The following is a 26,141-nucleotide window of genomic DNA, read 5'->3' on the forward strand; positions in this document are numbered from 1 at the left end:
TAATAAACATAAAGTCAGTAACATAGACCAGTAATATATAATAGAGAGGATCAAGAAAGCCCAGAATTGGTTCTAGGAGAAACCTCTAGCGAGACTGATAAAGGAAAAGAAAATAAAAAAACAAAATAAGCATCAACAGAAATAAAAAGGTATCTAACCACGGATGCTAAGAGATTAAAGAGATAACAAAAGGCTTATTATGAAGAATTTTATACCAATAAATTTAAAATGTAAACAAACTGGGAAAAAAATTCTAAAAATTGTAAAATTCTAAGAAATTTTTATTAACTCAAAAAGAATAGAAAACCCCAATAAAAAACCCTGTAACCACTGAAGTAATTCCACACACAAAAGAAACATAGACGGTTTTCTCGGTATACACTACCATAATTGTCTTAAGAATTGTAGAAAATATTAAAAACATAGAAAGAGTGGCAACTATTTCCAAATCCATTTTTTTAAAAAAGTCTGGCCCAAGTTTGATATAAAAACAAACAAGGGCTTTACGATAAAGGTAAAAATGTTCTCACTCATAAAACCATTTTCACTCATAAAACATAGATGCAAAAACCTGAACAAAATATTTGCAGAACAAAATTAGGTAAATAAATTGGAGTGAAGGTTGTTTTAATATTAGAAAATTGATTAATGATCAATTGGTAAATTACCCACATTAACATATTAGAAGAATATGACAATATAATCATTTCAACAGTTCAGGGCACCTGGATGGCTCAGTCGGTTAAGCTTCCAACTTAGGCTCAGGCCATGATCTTGTGGTTCATGAGTTGGAGAGCCGGGTTCTGCTCTGTGCTGACAGCTCTAGAGCCTGGAGTCTGCTTTGATTCTGTCTGTCTGTCTGTCTGTCTCTCTCTCTCTCTCTCTCTCTCTCTGCTCCTCCCCTGCTCATGCTCTGTCTCACAAAAATAAACATTAAAAAAAATTAAAAACAAACATTTCAACAGTTCAGAAAACATGTTCATTAAATTCAAATCCATTCATGGTTTTTTACCATGCATGTTTAGAGAACTCTGAACAGAAGGCAACTTTCTAAGACTTAGCAAGTGTATCAGTGAAAAATCTATACCAATCATCATACTTAATGTAAATCATTAAAATAATTCCCTTGAGAGGAAGCGGCAAGATGGCGGCTTAGGAGGACGCTGGGCTCACCGCGCGTCCTGCTGATCACTTAGATTCCACCTACACCTGCCTAAATAACCCAGAAAACCGCCAGAGGATTAGCAGAACGGAGTCGCTGGAGCCAAACGCAGACGAGAGGCCCACGGAAGAGGGTAGGAAGGGCGGCGAGGCGGTGTGCGCTCCACGGACTGGCGGGAGGGAGCCGGGGCGGAGGGGCGGCTCGCCGGCCAAGCAGAGCCCCCGAGTCTGGCTGGCAAAAGCGGAGGGGCCTGACTGACTGTGTTCCCACAACAAGCGCGACTTAGCGTCTGGGAGGTCATAAGTTAACTGCTCTGCTCGGAAAGCGGGAAGGCTGGAGGACAAAGGGAGGGAGAGCTGCTGAGCCCCCTGACAACAGAGCTCAGTTTGGTGGGGAACAAAGGCGCTCGTGAGCGCCATCTCCCCCGCCCATCCCCCAGCCAAAATCCCAAAGAGAACCAGTTCCTGCCAGGGAACTTGCTCGCTCCGCGCAAACACCCAACTCTGTGCTTCTGCGGAGCCAAACCTCCGGCAGCGGATCTGACTCCCTCCCACTGCCACAGGGCCCCTCCTGAAGAGGATCACCTAAGGAGAAGCGATCTAACCCTGCCCCTCCTGCCCCCGTGCACCTTGCCTACCCACCCCAGCTAATACGCCAGATCCCCAGCATCACAAGCCTGGCAGTGTGCAAGTAGCCCAGACGGGCCACACCACCCCACAGTGAATCCCGCCCCTAGGAGAGGGGAAGAGAAGGCACACACCAGTCTGACTGTGGCCCCAGCGGTGGGCTGGGGGCAGACATCAGGTCTGACTGCGGCCTCGCCCACCAACTCCAGTTATACACCACAGCACAGGGGAAGTGCCCTGCAGGTCCTCACCACGCCAGGGACTATCCAAAATGACCAAGCGGAAGAATTCCCCTCAGAAGAATCTCCAGGAAATAACAACAGCTAATGAGCTGATCAAAAAGGATTTAAATAATATAACAGAAAGTGAATTTAGAATAATAGTCATAAAATTAATCGCTGGGCTTGAAAACAGTACACAGGACAGCAGAGAATCTCTTGCTACAGAGATCAAGGGACTAAAGAACAGTCACGAGGAGCTGAAAAACGCTTTAAACGAAATGCATAACAAAATGGAAACCACCACAGCTCGGCTTGAAGAGGCAGAGGAGAGATTAGGTGAACTAGAAGATAAAGTTATGGAAAAAGAGGAAGCTGAGAAAAAGAGAGATAAAAAAATCCAGGAGTATGAGGGGAAAATTAGAGAACTAAGTGATACACTAAAAAGAAATAATATACGCATAATTGGTATACCAGAGGAGGAAGAGAGAGGGAAAGGTGCTGAAGGGGTACTTGAAGAAATCATAGCTGAGAACTTCCCTGAACTGGGGAAGGAAGAAGGCATTGAAATCCAAGAGGCACAGAGAACTCCCTTCAGACGTAACTTGAATCGATCTTCTGCACGACATATCATAGTGAAACTGGCAAAATACAAGGATAAAGAGAAAATTCTGAAAGCAGCAAGGGGTAAACGTGCCCTCACATACAAAGGGAGACCTATAAGACTCGTGACTGATCTCTCTTTTGAAACTTGGCAGGCCAGAAAGAATTGGCACGAGATTTTCAGGGTGCTAGACAGAAAAAATATGCAGCCGAGAATCCTTTATCCAGCAAGTCTGTCATTTAGAATAGAAGGAGAGATAAAGGTCTTCCCAAACAAACAAAAACTGAAGGAATTTGTCACCACTAAACCAGCCCTACAAGAGATCCTAAGGGGGACCCTGTGAGACAAAGTCCCAGAGACATCACTACAAGCATAAAACATACAGACATCACAATGACTCTAAACCCGTATCTTTCTATAATAACTCTGAATGTAAATGGACTAAATGCGCCAACCAAAAGACATAGGGTATCAGAATGGATAAAAAAACAAGACCCATCTATTTGCTGTCTACAAGAGACTCATTTTAGACCTGAGGACACCTTTAGATTGAGAGTGAGGGGATGGAGAACTATTTATCATGCGACTGGAAGCCAAAAGAAAGCTGGAGTAGCCATACTTATATCAGACAAACTAGACTTTAAAGTAAAGGCTGTAACAAGAGATGAAGAAGGACATTATATAATAGTTACAGGGTCTATCCATCAGGAAGAGCTAACAATTATAAATGTCTATGCACCGAATACCGGAGCCCCAAAATATATAAAACAATTACTCATAAACATAAGCAACCTTATTGATAAGAATGTGGTAATTGCAGGGGACTTTAACACCCCACTTACAGAAATGGACAGATCATCTAGACACACGGTCAATAAAGAAACAAGGGCCCTGAATGAGACATTGGATCAGATGGACTTGACAGATATATTTAGAACTCTACATCCCAAAGCAACAGAATATACCTTCTTCTCGAGTGCACATGGAACATTCTCCAAGATAGATCATATACTGGGTCACAAAACAGCCCTTCATAAGTTTACAAGAATTGAAATTATACCATGCATACTTTCAGACCACAATGCTATGAAGCTTGAAATCAACCACAGAAAAAAGTCTGGAAAACCTCCAAAGGCATGGAGGTTAAAGAACACCCTACTAACGAATGAGTGGGTCAACCAGGCAATTAGAGAAGAAATTAAAAAATATATGGAAACAAACGAAAGTGAAAATACAACAATCCAAACGCTGTGGGACGCAGCGAAGGCAGTCCTGAGAGGAAAATACATTGCAATCCAGGCCTATCTCAAGAAACAAGAAAAATCCCAAATACAAAATCTAACAGCACACCTAAAGGAACTAGAAGCAGAACAGCAAAGGCAGCTTAAACCCAGCAGAAGAAGAGAAATAATAAAGATCAGAGCAGAAATAAACAATATAGAATCTAAAAAAACTGTAGAGCAGATCAACGAAACCAAGAGTTGGTTTTTTGAAAAAATAAACAAAATTGACAAACCTCTAGCCAGGCTTCTCAAAAAGAAAAGAGAAATGACCCAAATAGATAAAATCATGAATGAAAATGGAATGATTACAACCAATCCCTCAGAGATACAAACAATTATCAGGGAATACTATGAAAAATTATATGCCAACAAATTGGACAACCTGGAAGAAATGGACAAATTCCTGAACACCCACACTCTTCCAAAACTCAATCAGGAGGAAATAGAAAGCTTGAACAGACCCATAACCAGCGAAGAAATTGAATCGGTTATCAAAAATCTCCCAACAAATAAGAGTCCAGGACCAGATGGCTTCCCAGGGGAGTTCTACCAGACGTTTAAAGCAGAGATAATACCTATCCTTCTCAAGCTATTCCAAGAAATAGAAAAGGAAGGAAAACTTCCAGACTCATTCTATGAAGCCAGTATTACTTTGATTCCTAAACCAGAGACCCAGTAAAAAAAGAGAACTACAGGCCAATATCCCTGATGAATATGGATGCAAAAATTCTCAATAAGATACTAGCAAATCGAATTCAACGGCATATAAAAAGAATTATTCACCATGATCAAGTGGGATTCATTCCTGGGATGCAGGGCTGGTTCAACATTCGCAAATCAATCAACGTGATACATCACATTAACAAAAAAAAAGAGAAGAACCATATGATCCTGTCAATCGATGCAGAAAAGGCCTTTGACAAAATCCAGCACCCTTTCTTAATAAAAACCCTTGAGAAAGTCGGGATAGAAGGAACATACTTAAGGATCATAAAAGCCATTTATGAAAAGCCCACAGCTAACATCATCCTCAACGGGGAAAAACTGAGAGCTTTTTCCCTGAGATCAGGAACACGACAAGGATGCCCACTCTCACCGCTGCTGTTTAACATAGTGCTGGAAGTTCTAGCATCAGCAATCAGACAACAAAAGGAAATCAAAGGCATCAAAATTGGCAAAGATGAAGTCAAGCTTTCGCTTTTTGCAGATGACATGATATTATACATGGAAAATCCGATAGACTCCACCAAAAGTCTACTAGAACTGATACAGGAATTCAGCAAAGTTGCAGGATACAAAATCAATGTACAGAAATCAGTTGCATTCTTATACACTAACAATGAAGCAACAGAAAGACAAATAAAGAAAGTGATCCCATTCACAATTGCACCAAGAAGCATAAAATACCTAGGAATACATCTAACCAAAGATGTAAAGGATCTGTATGCTGAAAACTATAGAAAGCTTATGAAGGAAATTGAAGAAGATTTAAAGAAATGGAAAGACATTCCCTGCTCATGGATTGGAAAAATAAATATTGTCAAAATGTCAATACTACCCAAAGCTATCTACACATTCAATGCAATCCCAATCAAAATTGCACCAGCATTCTTCTCGAAACTAGAACAAGCAATCCTAAAATTCATATGGAACCACAAAAGGCCCCGAATAGCCAAAGGAATTTTGAAGAAGAAGACCAAAGCAGGAGGCATCACAATCCCAGACTTTAGCCTCTACTACAAAGCTGTCATCATCAAGACAGCATGGTATTGGCACAAAAACAGACACATAGACCAATGGAATAGAATAGAAACCCCAGAACTAGACCCACAAACGTATGGCCAACTCATCTTTGACAAAGCAGGAAAGAACATCCAATGGAAAAAAGACAGCCTCTTTAACAAATGGTGCTGGGAGAACTGGACAGCAACATGCAGAAGGTTGAAACTAGACCACTTTCTCACACCATTCACAAAAATAAACTCCAAATGGATAAAGGACCTGAATGTGAGACAGGAAACCATCAAAACCTTAGAGGAGAAAGCAGGAAAAGACCTCTCTGACCTCAGCCGTAGCAATCTCTTACTCGACACATCCCCAAAGGCAAGGGAACTAAAAGCAAAAGTGAATTACTGGGACCTTATGAAGATAAAAAGCTTCTGCACAGCAAAGGAAACAACCAACAAAACTAAAAGGCAACCAACGGAATGGGAAAAGATATTCGCAAATGACATATCGGACAAAGGGCTAGTATCCAAAATCTATAAAGAGCTCACCAAACTCCACACCCAAAAAACAAATAACCCAGTGAAGAAATGGGCAGAAAACACGAATAGACACCTCTCTAAAGAAGACATCCGGATGGCCAACAGGCACATGAAAAGATGTTCAGCGTCGCTCCTCATCAGGGAAATACAAATCAAAACCACACTCAGGTATCACCTCACGCCAGTCAGAGTGGCCAAAATGAACAAATCAGGAGACTCTAGATGCTGGAGAGGATGTGGAGAAACGGGAACCCTCTTGCACTGTTGGTGGGAATGCAAATTGGTGCAGCCGCTCTGGAAAGCAGTGTGGAGGTTCCTCAGAAAATTAAAAATAGACCTACCCTATGACCCAGCAATAGCACTGCTAGGAATTTATCCAAGGGATACAGGAGTACTGATGCATAGGGCCACTTGTACCCCAATGTTCATAGCAGCACTCTCAACAATAGCCAAATTATGGAAAGAGCCTAAATGTCCATCAACTGATGAATGGATAAAGAAATTGTGGTTTATATACACAATGGAATATTACGTGGCAATGAGAAAAAATGAAATATGGCCTTTTGTAGCAACGTGGATGGAACTGGAGAGTGTGATGCTAAGTGAAATAAGCCATACAGAGAAAGACAGATACCATATGGTTTCACTCTTATGTGGACCCTGAGAAATTAACAGGAACCCATGGGGGAGGGGAAGGAAAAAAAAAAACAGGTTAGAGTGGGAGAGAGCCAAAGCATAAGAGACTCTTAAAAACTGAGAACAAACTGAGGGTTGATGGGGGGTGGGAGGGAGGAGAGGGTGGGTGATGGGTATTGAGGAGGGCACCTTTTGGGATGAGCACTGGGTGTTGTATGGAAACCAATTTGTCAATAAATTTCATATAATAAAAAAAATAATAATAATTCCCTTGAAGATCAGAAATAATATCCACCATCACTACATCAGCCAAATAAAATCATTAAGGAAAGAAAAAGAAACAAAGATTTTAAAAAATAGAAAAGGAAAAACCAAAATTATTATTTGTAACTGACATGATTGTTTACTAGGAACATCAAAGAAATCCACAGAAAAATAATTAGAATTATTAACAAAGTTTGGTGAATGTGGATGGGACATATTTAATAGGAAAAATCAATTGTATTTGAATTAACCAGCAAACATTAAAAACTACAATTTACCAAAAGATACAAAAATTTACTCTTAAACATATAATATCTAAGTATAATTTCAATAAAAGATATGCAAATAATTGTGAAACTTCTTGAAAACCTTTAACAGACATTAGTAAGTGGAAATATTTACCATGAATATGAACACTATTCATATTATTATTGAAGATTATTAGATGTTGCAAATTCCACAACCTTCTTCAAATTGATCTATAGATTCAATATAATTACAATTATACTTCTAAAAATTATTTTTGAACATTAATCTTAAATTTTTATGGAAGAATAAAAACTCAATAATCAAGAAACTCCTAAATATGAAGAACTAGCTGAGGAGATTCACCCTACCAGATATCAAAACATAATATGCATATAATAAACCTAATTAGACTAAGTTAATTAATATTTTGTGGTATCGGCATAGGTTAACTCATATAAATTTAGTATAAGAAAAACTGTCATACAGATCACTGGGGAAAGAGACAACTTTTTAATAATTGGTAAGAACAATTGATCATACTAATGGAAAAAAAATGGATCACTGCTTTTCAGCATACACAAAATCAATCTTAAGCGGATTCAAGACCTAAATTAAAAAGATAAGTCTATGAAAATTTTCAAAGTGGCACAGGAAAATATTGTAACATTGGAATAAGAAAGGATATTTTAAACACAAAAAGCACAAAAGTGTTCGTGAAAAATACACCAAAATTAAAGAAAAGGCAACCCATAAGTCAGGAGAACATAGTTTTAACACTTAACTGGAGATGCATTGATATCTAGATTGGAAAATAAACTTCCAATTAGTTTTTAAAGACAATACCATAAAAAAATTGATGAAGTCCACATTAGGGTAATAAGAAAGCAGAGCATCTAATCAAAATGAAAACAAAACAGCCCACGATATTCTAAGTGCATGCTCTTAAGGTAAGAGGGTCATGTGCCTCATCAACATTAGCCAGTGTTGCTGGTAGCCAATACCAATGCCCTTTGGGTATGTCTGCTGCTCACAAAACTGTAAAAGATATACAGGAAAACTGTACATGGCTCCTGGAATAATCAAAGTGATCAAAATGATGGAAAGTAGAGCTTATGAAAAATTAAAAAAAAATTTATTTTATTAAAAAAAATTTTTTTTTAACATTTATTTATTTTTGAGACAGAGAGAGACAGAGCATGAACGGGGGAGGGGCAGAGAGAGAGGGAGACACAGAATCGGAAGCAGGCTCCAGGCTCTGAGCCATCAGCCCAGAGCCCTACGCGGGGCTGGAACTTGCGGACCGCGAGATCGTGACCTGAGCCGAAGTCGGATGCTCAACTGAGCCACCCAGGCGCCCCCCCAAAAATTTTATTTTAGAGTGAGAGAAAGAGAGAGAGAGAGGCAGGAATGGGTGGGGGGAGCGAGGCACGGAGAGAGAGAGAGAGAGAGAGAGAGAGAGAGAGAGAGAGAGAGAGAGAGAGAAGCCCAAGCAGGCTCCACACTCATCATGGAGCCCCACATGGGCCTCAATCCCACGACCCTGATGCCCCAGCTGAAATCAAGAGTCAGACGTTCAACCAACTGAGCTACCCAGGAACCCCTAAAGAAACACTTTTAAAAACCAAAATATTTTAACTTAACAAATAAGGCAGGTCAGAGTCACTGTGAATGGCACGGCTGAGATAGAATCCAGCCTGCCTGACTCTCTCTATGTTCCTGATCCTTTACTTTGGGAATCTTGTCTTGCTAAGTCCTCTATTCTCCTTCCCTTGTTCAGTCCTGTGGGAAAACTAGGGTTTATCATGTTTTAGAAATACTTCCCCATCACTAGACTTGAAGCATGAAAACCAAAGAGGTTGGGATTTTTGTGTTTCTCTGCCTTGCCCAGGCATTTTGTAGTTAAAAGAAAATAAAGGTGTAAAGGAATAAAATAGTAAGAATTTTGTGTTTATAAACTCTTCAAAAAAAAAGTGGAAAATATATTTTTGTGTTACCAACTCAAGTCCTACATGAGATCACCTCAGTAAGGAAAACGACTGGGTTTTCATGACTTTGCAATGTTGTCTGTGTCATAGGACTATTTAAAATGCTGAGTATCTAATGGAAAAACGAAATAAAAGATGCCTTTTGAACCGCATCATAATTTTGGCAGTTTTCACTTTATTACTATTTTCTGTTGTCTTAACAAGATTTATTAAAGAGGATAAAAGAGGATTAACTGGGATTCTCTACTCACTGAGAATGGAGCAGTTTCTGGTGACTCTGATTCAGTGATCAGTAACCCTGAAATCAAAGTTGCCACAGCCAGTGTTCTCGACATGGTTGGATAGTGGATTATTTCAATGTTTGGAATTAAGGATTAGGCATTTGTCATTTTGCCTCATATTATTCTAGAAATATTTCTGGTGGCATCTAAATTTACTACGCGAAGTCTGTATCTTTAATATCAGCTCAGTAGAGACCTGGAGGAAGGGCGGTTAAAGGTAGGGTTCAGATGATTTGGGTTGGAAACCTAGCTCTGTTTCTTCCTGGCTGTGCAGTCTTGGGCACGTTACTAACCCAATACCACCAAGACTCAGCTTTTCATTGTAAAGTGAGGACATAACAAAATGATATATATAAAGTATTCACCACATAGAAATATTCTATAATTAAACAATGACCAACTGGCATTCTGCATCAGCCAGGTTCTAGGTCCTGGGAAGAGCTGAGAGGCACAGAGAATTTAACTTAGAGGAAAGGTATGGACTTCATTTTCTGAAGTTAATTTCTTTATTATTGTCAACTTCTATTCTATTAAGATATTAATAATAAATAAAAACACTGATCATTTATGGTTTTAAAGACCTTAACAAGGATCAACAAATGACAGTCAGTGAACTAGTCATCTGCCTTTGTAAATAAAGTTTTATTGGAACAAACATACAACCATTTATTTATGTATTGTTTTGGCCACTTTTAAGCTACACAACAGAATTGAGTAGTTGTGGCAGAAACAGTATATCCTGTAAGCCTAAAATATTTATTACCTTCCATTTACGAGGTTTGCCATCCTATTTCTTCCCAACTCCCAGAATAGCATTTGCCTCCTTTGCTTCTGAGATCCAACTCAAGCTTCCAGATCAAGTTCAAGCTTGCTTCTGAGATCGAACTCAAGCTTCCAGATCAAGTTCAAGCTTCTTCTTAGGAAGGCTTTCCAAAACTAAAATCTTATTTCTTCTTGACATTCAGACACTCCTGGAAAGGATGAGGTCTTCTAGTCTTTTGGGCAAATCAGGTATCACTTCCTTCCCTAATGTCCTCTCCACCAAAATGACTAGACAAAAGGAGAGCATTTTAATGGAATCCCACAGGCAGAAGGAATGAGTTTAGAGGCTATAACATGCCTGCGATGACGAACAATTGTGGGAGCCAGTGTGATGACACACGGATGTATATGTAGAGCAAGTAGAGAAAAGGTTAAATGAAAGTCTGCACATTCGCTAACAACTGTGCCTTCATGTTTAACTCATGATAAATTGTTTTAATTCTTTTGTGGTCTCCATGTTGTTTGTTTGCTTATGGAAGAACTGTATGCAGAGATTGGAAGCATCTTTAAACTTCTTGCGTACTTCTCATAAGGTCAATGACACTGACGTAGATATACTCCTAGGAATCCAAGTGACATAATGCAATGTGAAGCCCCCTGGAATCTTGCAAGAAGCCACTCTTGGTATTGTGCACATGGAAGGGAATACTTGAATTAAATAAAGCGCATAAGGCTGTAAAGTGATAAATGCCTTCTAGACCCCATTCTTGACCCGGTCAGCCCTATTACATTTGAACATATTGCCAAGTGGCTAAAACACGGTGCCTTCCAGTGCTGAATTATCTGTCTTTAAAGTAAGTCTTTTAGGGTCATGGACTTTAGTGTCAAACAGATACACACTGGAATCAGTCACTTTACATAATATCTTTCATACCCATGAGCAAACAATCCATTTTCTCTGAACTTCAGTTCCCTCACCTACCAAATGTTAGCTATTGAACGCTCTCCCACTCCTCCACCACTGTAGAAAGCTGATTTAAGACAATAAAGAATCAGTCTTATTTTTCACTACCATTATACTCGTAAAGTATGTTATTTAACAGTGACAATGTATATGATAGGATAACATTTTCCATGCAATTTCTGTATAGGATGTATGTTCAACCGATTGTAACTTCTAGAAACACTCATCTAAAATAATACTAAGTACTTGCCCAATCTACACAAAGGAAATTCTGGTTTTAGAATGTGGAAAAGTCCAAGCATCTTTGAATTATAAAAAATGTTTTCCATAAGAATGCTACATTATTTGCTTCAAATAATAGTTTATCTGTGAAATGTCAAGTCGAATATTTCAGTTGTGTGGGATGGTAAGACTTTCCCAAATCAGAAAAGAATAGGCCTGTGATGTAAATAAGCTAAAAATAAGACTGTCTTTCAGACAGTGTTCTGCTATCAACAGTGAGCAAATAATGGTGACAATGATACGCATGTATACGTCTAATTTAAATCCAGACTGTTAAGGAATATGACTGAATCGCACAGTGCCAGCCTTATATGCATAATAATGAATACATTGCACATTTATTTTTTTAGCATATACTCTTACAAGTCTATACTATGATAATACATACACTTTCATCTCTATAGTAGGATCACCCATTGTTTACGTATTGGCCAGCTTTTCGATGTAGGAAGTCGCTGCAGGAAAAAAATTAATGTAAAAGTTTTCATATTAATTGTTTCATTCTATAGCAGCCCACAAAACTAGTACCTAAGCCCAATATTTTCCTAAAGAGTACTATTCTCCTAAAAAGGTCATATTCTCTACAAAAGATATTTTATAGGGGTACCTGGGTGGCTCACTTGGTTAAGCACCTGACTTCAGCTCAGGTCATGATCTCACGGTTGGTGGGTTCGAGCCCCACATCTGGCTCCGTGTTGACAGCTCAGAGCCTGGAGCCTGCTTCGGATTCTGTGTCTCCCTCTCTTTCTGCCCCTCCCTAGCTCATGCTCTATCTCTGTCTCTCAAAAATAAATAAAACATTAAAAAAAAAGATATTTTATAAATGCTCCATCAGATACTTAATTACAAAGAAAAAATACAAAGTAAAGAAAAAGTACTGTTCAATGTACTTAAGTTATCAGAATAATCTAAACTCCTTATTTTGCATTTATTTTTATTATCAAATTATGAGGCAATCAAATAGCAATTTGTGAAAAATTAAAAAAAAAACACAGAGTTCAACAAGAATTGAAAATTTTTATAACTAAGTGTATTAAATACATAGTATCTTTCAATGCTTTTGTGTCCATAACCTGTCATATTTTTTCTTATATCTATTAAACTTCAAACAATTCTACTCATTGCTTGTACAACAAAGGACTTCCTACAAATTTTTAAATTTTCGAAAAAACCACAATCACTGCTCAATATTTTACTTAGAATCATTCTAAATTCTAAATATTTGGAAATCTTTCTGAAGTGAGAGAAGAGTAATCTGAGGTTAAAGAAGCCTTTCTGCTCCGGAAGTGGAGATTAAATAAGAAATAGGTTACCCGAATAAATAAACACAAGCATGAAAAAGGCACCAGGGGGCGCCTGGGTGGCTCAGTCGGCTGAGCGTCGGACTTCGGTTCAGGTCATGATCTCGCGGTTCGTGAGTTCGAGTCCTGCGTAGGGCTCTGTGCTGGCAGCTCGGAGCCTGGAGCCAGTTTCGGATTCTGTGGCTGCCTCTTTCTCTGCCCCTTCCCTGCTCATGCTCTGTCTCTCCCTCTCTCTCATGTAAATGAATATTAAAAAAAAAATTTTTTTAAAGAAAAGGCACCAGGCTTAGAACTGATTCTTTCATAGTAAACTCTGAGTAATATTCATGAGAGAATAAATTTTCTTTGGGTTTATTATTTTCCTCATCAACAATTGGATTTCACATATCATATTGTTGGTATAGTGTGTTTGCATGCGTGTGTGTGTGTGTGTTTGTGTGTGAAACACCAGGCAAGTAACAAAACAAAAATCAAACATAGAAGTCAAAAGTCTTAATACCTACTGAACTATCTCATATTGCACCAAATTCTCATTTTATATTGTTCAATTTGTAAAATAAGAATGACCAAATTTGACACTGTTTGCCTTCTTTGGACAGAACCAAAAATTAAACTGTTCATATAGTGCCTTAAAATACAAAGTAAATTACCCCTTTTCTTCCAAGTACAAGGCAGAAAAAAAATTCTGGGTAAATTCCTTAATTTATAAATCTTCTGCCGATTTAATTTTTTTAACTTTCTATTAATTTAAATATTTTTAACTTTAATTACTTTACTCTATTTTTAAGTTTATTTATTTATTTGGAGAGAGAGAGAGAGAGAGAGCGAGCAGGAGGGGCAGAGGGAGAATCCCAAGCAGGCTCCTCACTGTCAGTACAGAGTCTGATGCAGGGTTCGAACTCACAGAACCGGGAGATCGTGACCTGAGCCAAAACCAGGAGTCAGATGTTTAACTGACTGAGCCACCTGGACGCCACTACAACTTTCTTTTAATTTAAAGTGATAGTTGGAACTAAAGGACTTTTTCCCCAAGATCACTCCAGACCCTTCAAATGCCCCAAAGGATAGTACTTCTAAGTAAAAAAATGCAAAAAGCCATCTCTGCCAATGATTTTCCAAAGGATGTGTCTTCTCAGTAGGATATGATAAATACCAAAACCCTATAGCAAGCAAATCACACACAAAAAATTATACATTAAGGAAGACAAATAAATTATTCTGTATTGAGTTCAGAAAGTTGAGTTATTAACAGTGGCCAAGAAAACCAAACCATCTACTGCCAGTCAGAGAAACTGAGGAGATCTGAACAAGATTAAACACAGCTATGGAACCACTTTGCTATTTAAAAAAAGACAAAAATTAGAAAGTATGACAGAAAAGTGTGTGTGGATGTATGCTTTTCTGGCCTCATTATATACTAAGATCTCAGTGTATCAAAGCATTTTAGCGAAACCTCAGATATGCTAGTTAAAACTCAGTGAGAAATCTGTTAGATCATCCAGCCCATATCTAACCTAACGGTGCTGGGAAACACTCACCATCCTGACCGTGGTACAGCACTCTGCCCTCAGAGCTCAGACAACTGTTCAGGAAAAATATTAACTGCAAAGTCAAATATAAATACACAGATTTGGATTTTATCTTTATTTGCAAATAAAACTTACATTTAGGGGCACCCGGGTGGCACAGTTGGTTGGGCGTCTGACTCTTGATCTCAGCTCAGGTCATGATCTCATGGTTCATGAGTTTGAGCCCCACATTGGGCTCTGTGTTGATGGTGTGGAGCCTGCTTGGAATTCGGTCTCTCCTTCTCTCTGATCCTCCCCTGCTTGTGCTCTCTCTCTCTCTCAAGATAAATAAATAAACTTTTAAAAATTTAAATAAATAAATAAATGCATAGAACGTACATCTATTCTGTTGAAATGAACATCAGATGGTTTGTAGCCTAGGCCTCATACTTTTCTGGAGACTATATTGCTATAATGCAAATAATAACTAATAAGAAGTAACCAAGTGTTACTAAATATTATATTTTGCTATAGAGCAACCTGGTTAGCACCACTCAAACCCTTTCATTTAGATGTTCTTTCACGTGTTTTTAGTGCATTTCCATTATAATCATTATCATGGTTGTAATTTTTGTTGTTGCTGGTTATTATTATTATTATTATTTTGGGGGGCTTGAAGAAAATATTATAAATATATGTAACTTTGAGAAGCTGCTGTTTTTTATGCTGTCAAAAATGTCTTCCTGTTGCTGAATTTGGTAAGTGGACATTAAACATTGTGAAAGACAGAAAATAGCCATTAGGGGCATGAAAAATTGTTTCTTCATGGGGTGAAAGATAGACTTGGTGTTTGGGGCATTCTCTCCCCTCGTTTTAAGAGGGATTAGACATGAAGGTGTTAGGTTGGCTCCTTCCGACTATCTCAATAAGAAAGAAATCTAAATGTAGAGGATTCTGACTGAAACATTAAGTCACCTATTCTTTAGAGACACAATTAGATCTTCATAGAGATTATTATGAAAGCAGCATTTTCTCATAGGAAAGTGGGGCAGTTTCTGCAACATTGCAGAGAAGATAAACACAGCTGAGAAGAGAAACAGCCAATGGCAAATGGCCCTCTTTGGGGCATTGTTCTTAGTGGATTCTATGTACAGTGATAAAGAATCTTTAGCGTTAAGACTTTTAGCCTTTTATGGGACACCTACGAGGCTCAGTCAGTTAAGCATCTGACTCTTGATATTAGGTCAGGTCATGATCTCACGGCTCGGCTCGTAAGATAGAGCCCGCATTGGGCTCCACACTGAGTGAGGAGCCTGCTTGGGATTCTCTCTCTCTCCCTCTCTCTCTGCCCCTCCCCAACTAGCACGTGCACATGTGAGTGCTCTGCCTTTCTCAAAATACAAAAATAAACATTAAAAGAGAAAAGAAAAGACTTCTAGCATTTCTTTGCATTTTAATTCCCCCTTTATTTTCACCCAAGCTTTCAACATTTTGGCAAACTCTATGCTTGTTGTTAAGTGGGTTTTAGAAAAATTAAGGAGAGAGTACTTGTGCATACTTGAAATGAAATCAATCAAGGAGACTCACTAAAAAATGTAAAAGTCAACAAACCAAAAGGTCCAAGACAGCAGCCAGGAGGCAGAGATAATAAGAGAGAAATAACCCTATTGAATTTGTTGAACATGTAGGCAAGAAAAAGTACTGTACATTCTGTTTCGTAACCTATTTTTTCACTTAACTCGTTTTGTAAAGAGTTTACCTGTCATTAAATGTTTTCTGTTGTTTGAAAAATGTTGTCTTAGCCAAGCTGACCCATAATTCAAAATAGTTTATTGAGGAAAAAAGTCATAGAAACTTATGTTAAAGAATAATTTTGTTAAGGTTTATTTCTTTGAGAGAGAGAGACAGAGTGTGAGCAAGGGAGGGGCAGAGAGAGAGAGAGAGATAACAGAATCCAAAGCAGGCTCCAGGTTCTGAGCTGACAGCACAGAAGCTAATGTGGGGCTTGAACTCACAGACTACAAGACCATACCTGAGCCGAAGTCAGACGCTTTACCCACTGAGCCACTCAGGCACCGCAAGAATAATTTTTAAATAACGTTGAAATTGTAACTCATATATATGTGAAATGAAAACATCGATGACTTTATTTTACCGAATAAGTAATGATGGAAGCAGTAAAGTGACATACAGGCATATCTCGTAGATATTGTAGGTTTGATTCCAGATCACCAAAATAAAGCGAATAGTGCAATTCAGTGAGACAAATGAATTTTTTAGTTTTCCAGTGCATATAAAAGTTATGTTTACACTGTAGTCTTTTAAGTGTATAATAGCATTATGTCTAAAAAACCAATGAACTTACCTTAAAAGTACTTTGTTGCTAAAAATTGCTAACCATCTGTGCCTGCAGGGAATTGCAACCTTTTTTTGGTGGAAGGTCTTGCATTGTGTTGATGGTTGCTGATTGATTAGGGTGGTGGTTGCTGAACGGCTGGGTGGCAGTGAAGTTTGCCACATTGATTGACTTTTCCCTTCATGAATGATTTCTCTGTAGTAGTAGAACTTGTTTCAAAATTGGAGTCAATCTTCTCAAGCCCCATCATTGTTTTTTCAACCAAGTTTGTGTAATATTCTAAATCATTTGTTGTCATTTCAGCAATCTTCACAGCATCTTCACCAGCAGTAGATTTTATCTCAAGAAACTACTTTTTTTGCTCATTCACGAGAGGCAACTCCTCAAGTTTGATCATGATGTCCAACAATCCAGTCCTATCTTCAGGCTACACTTTTAATTCCAATTCTCTGGATTTTTCTACCACATCTGCAGTTACTTCCTCCACTGATGTCCTTAATCCCTCAAAGTCATCTCTGAAAGTTGGAATCAATTTCTTCCAAATTCCTGTGAACGTTCATATTCTGACCTCTTTCCATGAATCACAAATGTTCTATAATGGCATCTAGAATGGTGAGTCCTTTCCAGAAGGTTTTCAATGGACTTTGCCAAGATCCATCAGAGAAATCACTATAGGAGTGTAGCATTACATGTCTTAGCCTGAGATCAAGAGCTGTGTGTTCTATTGATTGAGCCAGCAAGTAGAGCTTTATTGTTTTTAGATTTTGAGTCATAGTTGGGAAAGTTTGCCCCACTCTGAGATTATAGAGAAATATAACAATGCCTTCTAGAACTTGTGTGTTTTTATTTTTTCATTTGCATCTAGGATCTACTTGGTATTTATCCTGATGTATGCTTCCAGGGGTTTTGTCATTTTCTGCATGGCTACCCATTTAGTTTATCACTCACATATTATATTTCATAGATCATCTTATGTTTGCTGCCTTTAACAGTTTCCTGAAATAGCAATTCCTCTCTTTACTGCCTATCTTGTACGTTGTAATTTGCTTTTACCTTTTATTCTTCTTATGACTATTTGTCATCTATTTGTTTTCATTTCCTTTTCATCTGATTGCCTTTCCCCTTCTTTTCCAACTTAGCCTTTCTCAATTGTTCAACATCCTCCCATTTCTCGATACTGTATGTATTTTCAGAAAATGCCCGACAGTTGACTGAAAACTTTTTTTGATATGTAAAAATCATGTTCAGAGATATATTCTTACTTTGAGCTTTAGAATATAATCCCTTTCCCTTTATTTTGCTATTTCTCAGACTCTTTGTAGGTTCTAAGGTGGTTTATTTTTTTTTCCCGTATTTATCAAGGTTAAATTTATCCAGTCTAATAGCTCATCAGCTGTTAGAGAGTGTGAATTATGATCAGATTGCATGATAGAAATTTTCACTGGAAAAATGATCAATATGGATAGTTCTCAATATAAGCATTCATTATCTGATAGTGTGCTGTATTTTGAGGCTTCTTCTTATCCCACAATATGCTTCCCTTGACAGTTCAAAGTTGTATGTAAAGTACTGAGACTCCCAGTTCATGCTTCCAGGTTCTTTCTGTCTCTTATGCTACCAAAAATATGCTCGTCCTGAAACTAGATGTTTCAAGATGCAAGGATAGACTCCTCTGTCCTCTCCCTTCATTTGGTGTTCAGGTGCCTTATTGGGGTTGCTAACACTGTATGGATGTGTGAAGTTACTGACAGTGGTAAAGGTGGGACCAGAGTGAGTGGGGTTTTGGTATACTTGTTTTTAGCTGTCTCAAAATTTAACCCTTTTGTAATAGTGAAATGCATAATAGCTAAAATGCATCTATTTTATTCATTATTTTATTATGAGAGATGTGTAATATTTTCACACGTTGTTAAGACAGTGTCTGTTTCATGACTTAAAATCTAGGCATGCTGTGACGTACAATCTTACAAATATTTTGTTGATTCAGCTCTATTTATTGTATTAGATTATCAATCCAGTTTTTAATGTTGTCTTAAATTCTTAATTCACTTTTTTCTGTTTCACTTAGCATTTATGGTACTGATATTTCCAGCCAGATACAATTTAAAAACAAAATCTCCTTTTGGTGGGAATATTATGTGTAACAATGTTTACATTTTCCACCTAAAAGTGATCAAGACTATAGCCAAGGCATGATTCTTTTTCCCCAAAATAGGTGTGACAATCAGGTGAAATGAGAGGTTTTATAATATTCTATTACACACTGTTGACTTTAGCCAACACATGAAAAAAATCCTACTTGGCACCTGTGGTAATACATTTGTGTCAGTTTCTAGCATAAGAATATTGGTAACTATTGAGAGGTGGGATAAACTATATCTGTGTTAAGTCTCTGCATAGACTCATTTAAACAGTCATGACTGAATTCTAGGTGTAATGTTGAAAAGAAGCATCCATAGACTTATTTCAACTTCCTCGTTATATGTACCTCTCAATGCACATTTGATGAAAAAGAAAATGAAGTTCTATTTCCTTCTATTTCTATGCTGAAATAGCATGAGAGGAGAAGAATGTAGGGGGAGATTATCTAGCATAGTATGAATCACAGCTATGAGACTGATTCAGAAGGCAGCATCTCAGCTGCGTGAGATCACCAGACATATGGCGCCCAATGTGGCAGCTGACAGATGATTAGCTGAGTCATTTCAAGGTAACAAAGCTATATGGCATCTGATGTGATTCGGGTGTTCCCAAATATTTTTCTTTTTCTTGTCATGTAACCATAGAGAGTACCATTCTTAAGCCGCACTTGATTTATCCCATAGCATTTCCTCAATTCCTCTACTGCAAACTTTGCCCGTGAACCAAGCATCAGAGTGATTTGTCTAGAGCACTAAATACAAGCTATCTATTACTTTCTTTGAAAGTGTTTGGATCACGTCAGTCCTTCGGATGGTACAGAGTCCAGTAAGCTAAGACACACAGCAAAGAATTTGAACTTTGAATTCTAATGTTGGCAGGTATTTGCTGGACCTTAAGTTCTTTTGCCATTTAAGATTGCATTAGTAAAATTAACAGTGTACAAAGTGCGTATAAAGTATCTAAGTTAAAGTGGTTGTTGGGTAGGAAATTTTTTGCTCTACTCTTCAAGGTTTTTCTGACTTTCCTAAGAATTAAACTAAAACATGAGACAGATTAACAGGAGAAAATCAAAGTTAATTATATACCTATGGGGAATCCACATAAACCTGAGACATTCCAAAGCCAGGCAGGCAAAACGAGGTATATATGTCATTCTAGACTAAGGAGAACGGGTAAGGGGTCTGGGACTTCACAGGGAAGGAGAGAAATTTATAGAAAGAATGGAAAGAGTAAATGTTTGGTAAACACAAATGTTTGCTGGGTCATCCAGAAACATTGGGACATGGAGAGGAATTTTAGCAGACTTTGTAAGTTCTTCCTTGTCTACCACCCCTAGTTCATATGTAGTTATCTGTGCTGATAGCTCCTTTCTGGAGCAGATCCTTTATCTAAATTTTAGGCCCTTGGTTGGGGGATAGGTCAAGCGATCTTCCTGATCCTTCTGTTCCTAAAAATAATCAACCTAAAATAATCCATATGCCAAAGAGACAAATTTTGGGTGTAGAAAATTTGCTCCCCTACATGGCCAGTTAATTGGAAGATCAAAGACATCAAATATACAAGTTTATGAGGATACAGAACATGATCATGGAATCTGAAGACCAGAGTTTGTTTATTGCCTCAATGCTATTCACATTCATTTCTGAGATAGAAGATATTCAATACACGAGAGAGTGAAATTAAAGTGGTAAAACATCAAATTAGTGCTATATTAATTAAAATATCAATTTTTTTAATATTGCCATCAACTCGATGGTGAAATGTAAATATTCACAAAACTCAGAACAACAGAATTTTAGAAAGTATCTAAAGCAATGATGCCCAAAGTATGCCTCCCAGCATTTTAATGATATAAAGTTTCAAGGTCAAATAAAATTTACAAACACTGTGTCAAACAATGTTACATGATTTCTGATTGCTGGAATTCTCAAAGTTTTTCAAATGCCAATTTCTTCACATATTCCTAAATTTGTTCGAGGAGAGAATACCATATCTGAATTTCTTGAACTTATTTGATCAGAAAACTCTTTACTGGGGATCACGAGGAGCTAGGCTCCCACCAGGTTATTTTAGAAGTGCCAGTGTAAATTGAATTCTTATTCTATGTGATAGAATTAAAAGCCAGAGGAGTTAAGTGGCTGACTAATGGCAAAGACGTGACTGGATATTGTAGATCTTGTTTTTGTCCAGTGACTTTTATTTCCTCTCCTTCTTTTCTGACTATTTTATATAATGTAATAGCTAACATATTTTATGATACAGTTTTGTCACTACATTTTCCTGTCTCACAAATGATTGTTGGTCATAAAGCTGGAGGTTCAGTAAGACTTTTATACTATTTAAGGTGAAATCCACTGCCCCCCACCACATACACGCAAAGCACAAAATATTACTTTTATAACTTGGTTTCACTTACCTAACTTTTGTTAGCCCTTAAAGCAGGAAAAAAAAAGTTTGTCTGTTTAATGTAAACACTTAGAGCACAGTCCATTGTATCATATTCTACTTTAAAATACTTTTGAAGTTGCTTCTGAAAAGTCCAAAATGCCCACTGACATGGAAATGGATTGCACACGGCAGTGCACATCACCATCTGTGCAGGCACACTTGCCCTTTCTCTGGAGTTGAGTGGAAAGGTCAGTTTCAGCTTAGCTCTGTGTGTGCTTGGGCAGCTCCTCACTGCCCCAAAACTGAAAGAGCGTGGTGAAATGTTTATTTTAAAAAGAAAAGCTACATGATCAGTGTCTGTGGTCAACATGTGCTAGATTAATTTCCTGTATGGGTGACTTCTTCACACGGATAGGTTCAAGGTGGCTGGGAAAAAAGGGGGACTCCCTCTTCAGTCTATGGAGGGACCCTTAACAAGACACAGTTCATTGCTTCTGTTCTAGCAAAGGTTGGCAAAGGAATTGCCAGCAGTTTGCGGTACAAACCCAAGAGACATTACACCTGCTATGGAAGTTCATCTAAACCAGAATTCAACTGAAGTAACGGAGAATAGCCAGTCTATTTGACTTCAGCATATAGTCTGGAGTAACTTAACAGGATCTCAGTCTTAAAAAGAGATGTCATATGGAGCAGCACTGCGTATTATGCTCTGTATACAGAAAGCCAATCTGTATGCTGTCAGCATCAGAAATCGATCATGTCTTCGAACAGTTTATTTTCTGGCAGCAAAGCCACAGCCGTGCTCACATGTGTACATAAAATTCATATGGCATGTGCAAGCCTGCCAGTAAAATAGCACTTCAAACCAGAACTGAAGTTCTAACAGTTCTCAGAAAGACATGAGGATTTCACAGTCTGGTGATAGATATAGAATATGGGATTTCGGCATCTGTTCACTTAACAGAATACACTCTTTATTTGTTTATCTTTTAGTTTAAGAAAAGGCACACAATGCGTATGTCTCTGGGCACGTTTTCAACCAAATTTAATGTGTGGTAATGAATTGAGAGAAGATCTGATGAACTGAAGTGATAGCTTGATTGAGATAAATTGGGTCTTTCAATGCACCCTAAGCACATAACTCAGAGTAAAAGCGAAACGAGGAAAATTTTTCTAAAAATATCTAACCTCCATGTCCTCCAACTTATAAAACAGATCAGGCATCACAAGCTTCTGTGAAATATTCACTCCTCTGGGAGTTCATTGACAATCACTAAGACAGTTAGCCTTGAGTACAAAGATATAAAGAATACCAAAAATTGCTTATTTCCTATTACTGGACACAGACAAAGCAAAATTAGATGCATATGTCCTGGAATTTATTTATGTATAACCTTACCGGGTTCTTTTTTAAAATTATATTATTGATTTTAAATGTGAAATAAATAATACGTGTAAATAATATACTAAGTGTAAAGTAATTGAAGGACAGATAAACCTATGGCAACAGTTATACAACAAGAACTTATTGTGAACATAAAAAGACCAAAGAGAGCTGTATATGAAAGGATGAGGAAGATCTGAGATAGCTCAGTGGTGGGGAAAATACCCTACATTAGTGGTTTCAAGAATTTGGCCTGGTGAGACTTCAATAGTCTTATATGACCTCCATTATCCTATCCCTTTTGTGGAGTAAATCTTGTATATATATATATAAATCTGCAGGAGAATCTAGAACACATCTAGAGAATATGTGTTTTTGAATAGAGCCAAAGAAAGCAAGAAATCCAGTGCAATGGTAATATCTCATATTGGAAGTCTTTTCAAAAAAAAGACTAGATTTTCCAGATATATTTTGATTATTTACATAACAAGATGGCCTCTTCCTTCTGTATTTTTCTCTAGAGAATCGGGTTAATATATCATGATATCACTGTGATGATCAGAAGAGATAGTGTAAGTATATATATATATATATATATATATATATATACATATATATACAAAAATATATAAACATATATATACCTGCATATACATATATGTACATACAAAATATAAATGTAATACATATATTTATATATCCATGTTATACTATATAGATGAAATGTGCACATATACATATAGTATATAAAATACACATATTAGAAATACATATACTATATGCTATTATATAGTATATTATTTGTATATATATTTGGGTATATATGTATGTAAATATATATTTATATTAGTATATATAATACAGATATATATTATATATAATATATAACAGATTTATATAAATAAAATTTTATATAATATATATTATATTTTATATATTATATATTATAATATATAATATATATTGATATATATATATAAATCTTGCTGATAGCTTTAGTATATGTGCTGCCAAAGCGAGCACCCTCGCTGATAGCTTTAAAGCAAACATTTCAAAGGCCTGGGAGGATGCTGTTTCATTGTGCTTCAAATATATTTCTTGTTCCTAGGGTTTTCATTTATTACCCTTAATTATGCATAAATTGGTATTATAGAGGTCAGAAAAGAAGATTTGAGATAAGACTGTTTACTCTTCAAGTGTCTAAATTCTTTTTTATGTATATTTTTAATTATAATTGTATCTATATTTTTTAATTCTATTTACAATATACATAAAATATAATACAAATATAATATATATATATTCACAAGTATACACAAATGTTAAAATATATAATAAAATATAGTATATATAATTTGAATATGTGTATTTTATATACTATATGTACATGTGCATATTTTGTATATATGTTATACAGTATAGCATGGATATATGTAATATATACATAACATGATATATTACATGTTTCTATTATGCATATCATATAATATGTGCGTGTAATATGTGCACCTTATTCAAGATGATTAAGCAAATGAATGTATATATTTTTCATTTTACATAAATATGTTTTGTTTTTTTATTTTATTTATTTATTTATTTATTTTTTAAAAAACCTTTATTCATTTTTGAGAGACAGAGAGAACAGAGCATGAGCTGGGGATGAGCAGAGAGATGGGGAGACAGAATCCGAAGCAAGCTCCAGCCTCTGAACTGTCAGCATAGAGCCCGACGCGGGGCTTGAACTAACTGACTGCGAGATCATGACCTGAGCCGAAGTCAGATTCTTAACGGACTGAGCCACCCAGGTGCCCCAAATATGTTTTGTTTTAAACACGAACAATTTTTTAAAAATTACCAACATGATATTATTACATTGTTTTGTCTATGTAGCAGTTCTATTAAATGGAATCTAAAATCTGTGTAGCATAGGTCCAGGATATTTTCCAGTTAGTTTAATATATTCGATCATTCATTTATAATTTTTTCATTCATCCATTTGAAAATATTTAAGTAACTGTTTCATGCCAGTCTTTGTGATAGGCATTGCCTACTTTATGTAAATTAAAAACAGTATACAAAATAGTCACTTAGCAAATATACAATCTCTGTTTAATGCTGCCAGTGGAAGGGAGAATTACACAACCTCAGAAGTTTCTATCTCTAGGCTTTTAATTTTTTTCTAACTAATGATAACTCAGCTTTCCAAAAATTTTTTTCAATAATAAAGGAAGGCTCCATGTTGGACACAGTTAAAACAACTAAAACAGTGTAGATTTTGTTTTATGACAAAATGGTTTAAAATGGTGTTTGTTTCACAAAGGTGACATTCTGTTAGAGGATGAAAAAAAATGCATGAACAAATAAACACCATTAAATGGTTTATCCAGCTTCTTGAACATTATACAGTTCTTACTTAGCAAAAACTTTGATGAGTTAATTGTAAACGAATGTTTCCTTCTGAAATGTACGTGGGTTTAAAATTAAATGGAAAAAGTCCTTGGCAAAATGCATTTTAGATTTTATTTTACCCAAAATGTTTGAATAATAGTTCAAGACGTTCAGTGAAACCAAAACACAGCTGGGTTCCTCCATCCTTAGTAATTATGTAATTACTGGGCATGGGATGAAGCCGTATCTTTAGCAAGCATTCATCAAATATCCAATGAGAATACAAATAGTCAGATAATAACTAGATTAAGCAGTTTTTAGTGAAAATTGCATTCCTTTCATGCTTGAAGTACCATGAAATCAAATTAATTTCAAAATATCAATGGCACAGAATATTCAGGGAACTTATTAGCTAAAGTGTCTCATATTTATGCAATCATATATTTAAACGGACACAATACTTATAAAATTTTATAGCAACTAACACTTTTGTGAAGTTCTACTAATTTCAGTGAGAGCTTGAGAAGATGAAGTCATCGTAGCCTCCCTTCCATGAAATCTTGCTGAAAACTTTAAAACAAACATCTCAAAGGCCTGGGAGGAGGTGTTTTTTCATTGTTGCTTCAGATATCTTTCCTATTCTTAAGATTTTCATTGATTATCCTTAATTATGCACAAATTTGTATTATAGAGTCCAGAAAAGAAGTATTGAGACAAGACTGTTTACTTACCAAGTGTTTAAATTCCCACTGGATGGGAGTTTCTTTATTTTTGTATCCCTCACACCTCATACCCTTGGGCATAGAGAGGTTGCTTAGATGACATAATTGCTTAGACAAGCACTGTCCAGTAGAAATAGACAGTGAGTCATTATGTAATTTTAAATTTTCTAGTATCTTCAATTCAAAGAACACTCAAAAGCAGATAAAACTAATTTTAATAATGTATTTTTAATCTACTAGATCCAAAACATTATCATTTCAACATGTAATCACTATAAAAATTAAGGAGATATTTTATCTTTTCTTGGGTCAAAATCTTTGAAATTTAATGTGTATAAATATATATATATATATATATATATATATATA

Source organism: Felis catus, chromosome B1, assembly GCF_018350175.1.
Source record: "Felis catus isolate Fca126 chromosome B1, F.catus_Fca126_mat1.0, whole genome shotgun sequence".
NCBI lineage: Eukaryota > Metazoa > Chordata > Mammalia > Carnivora > Felidae > Felis > Felis catus.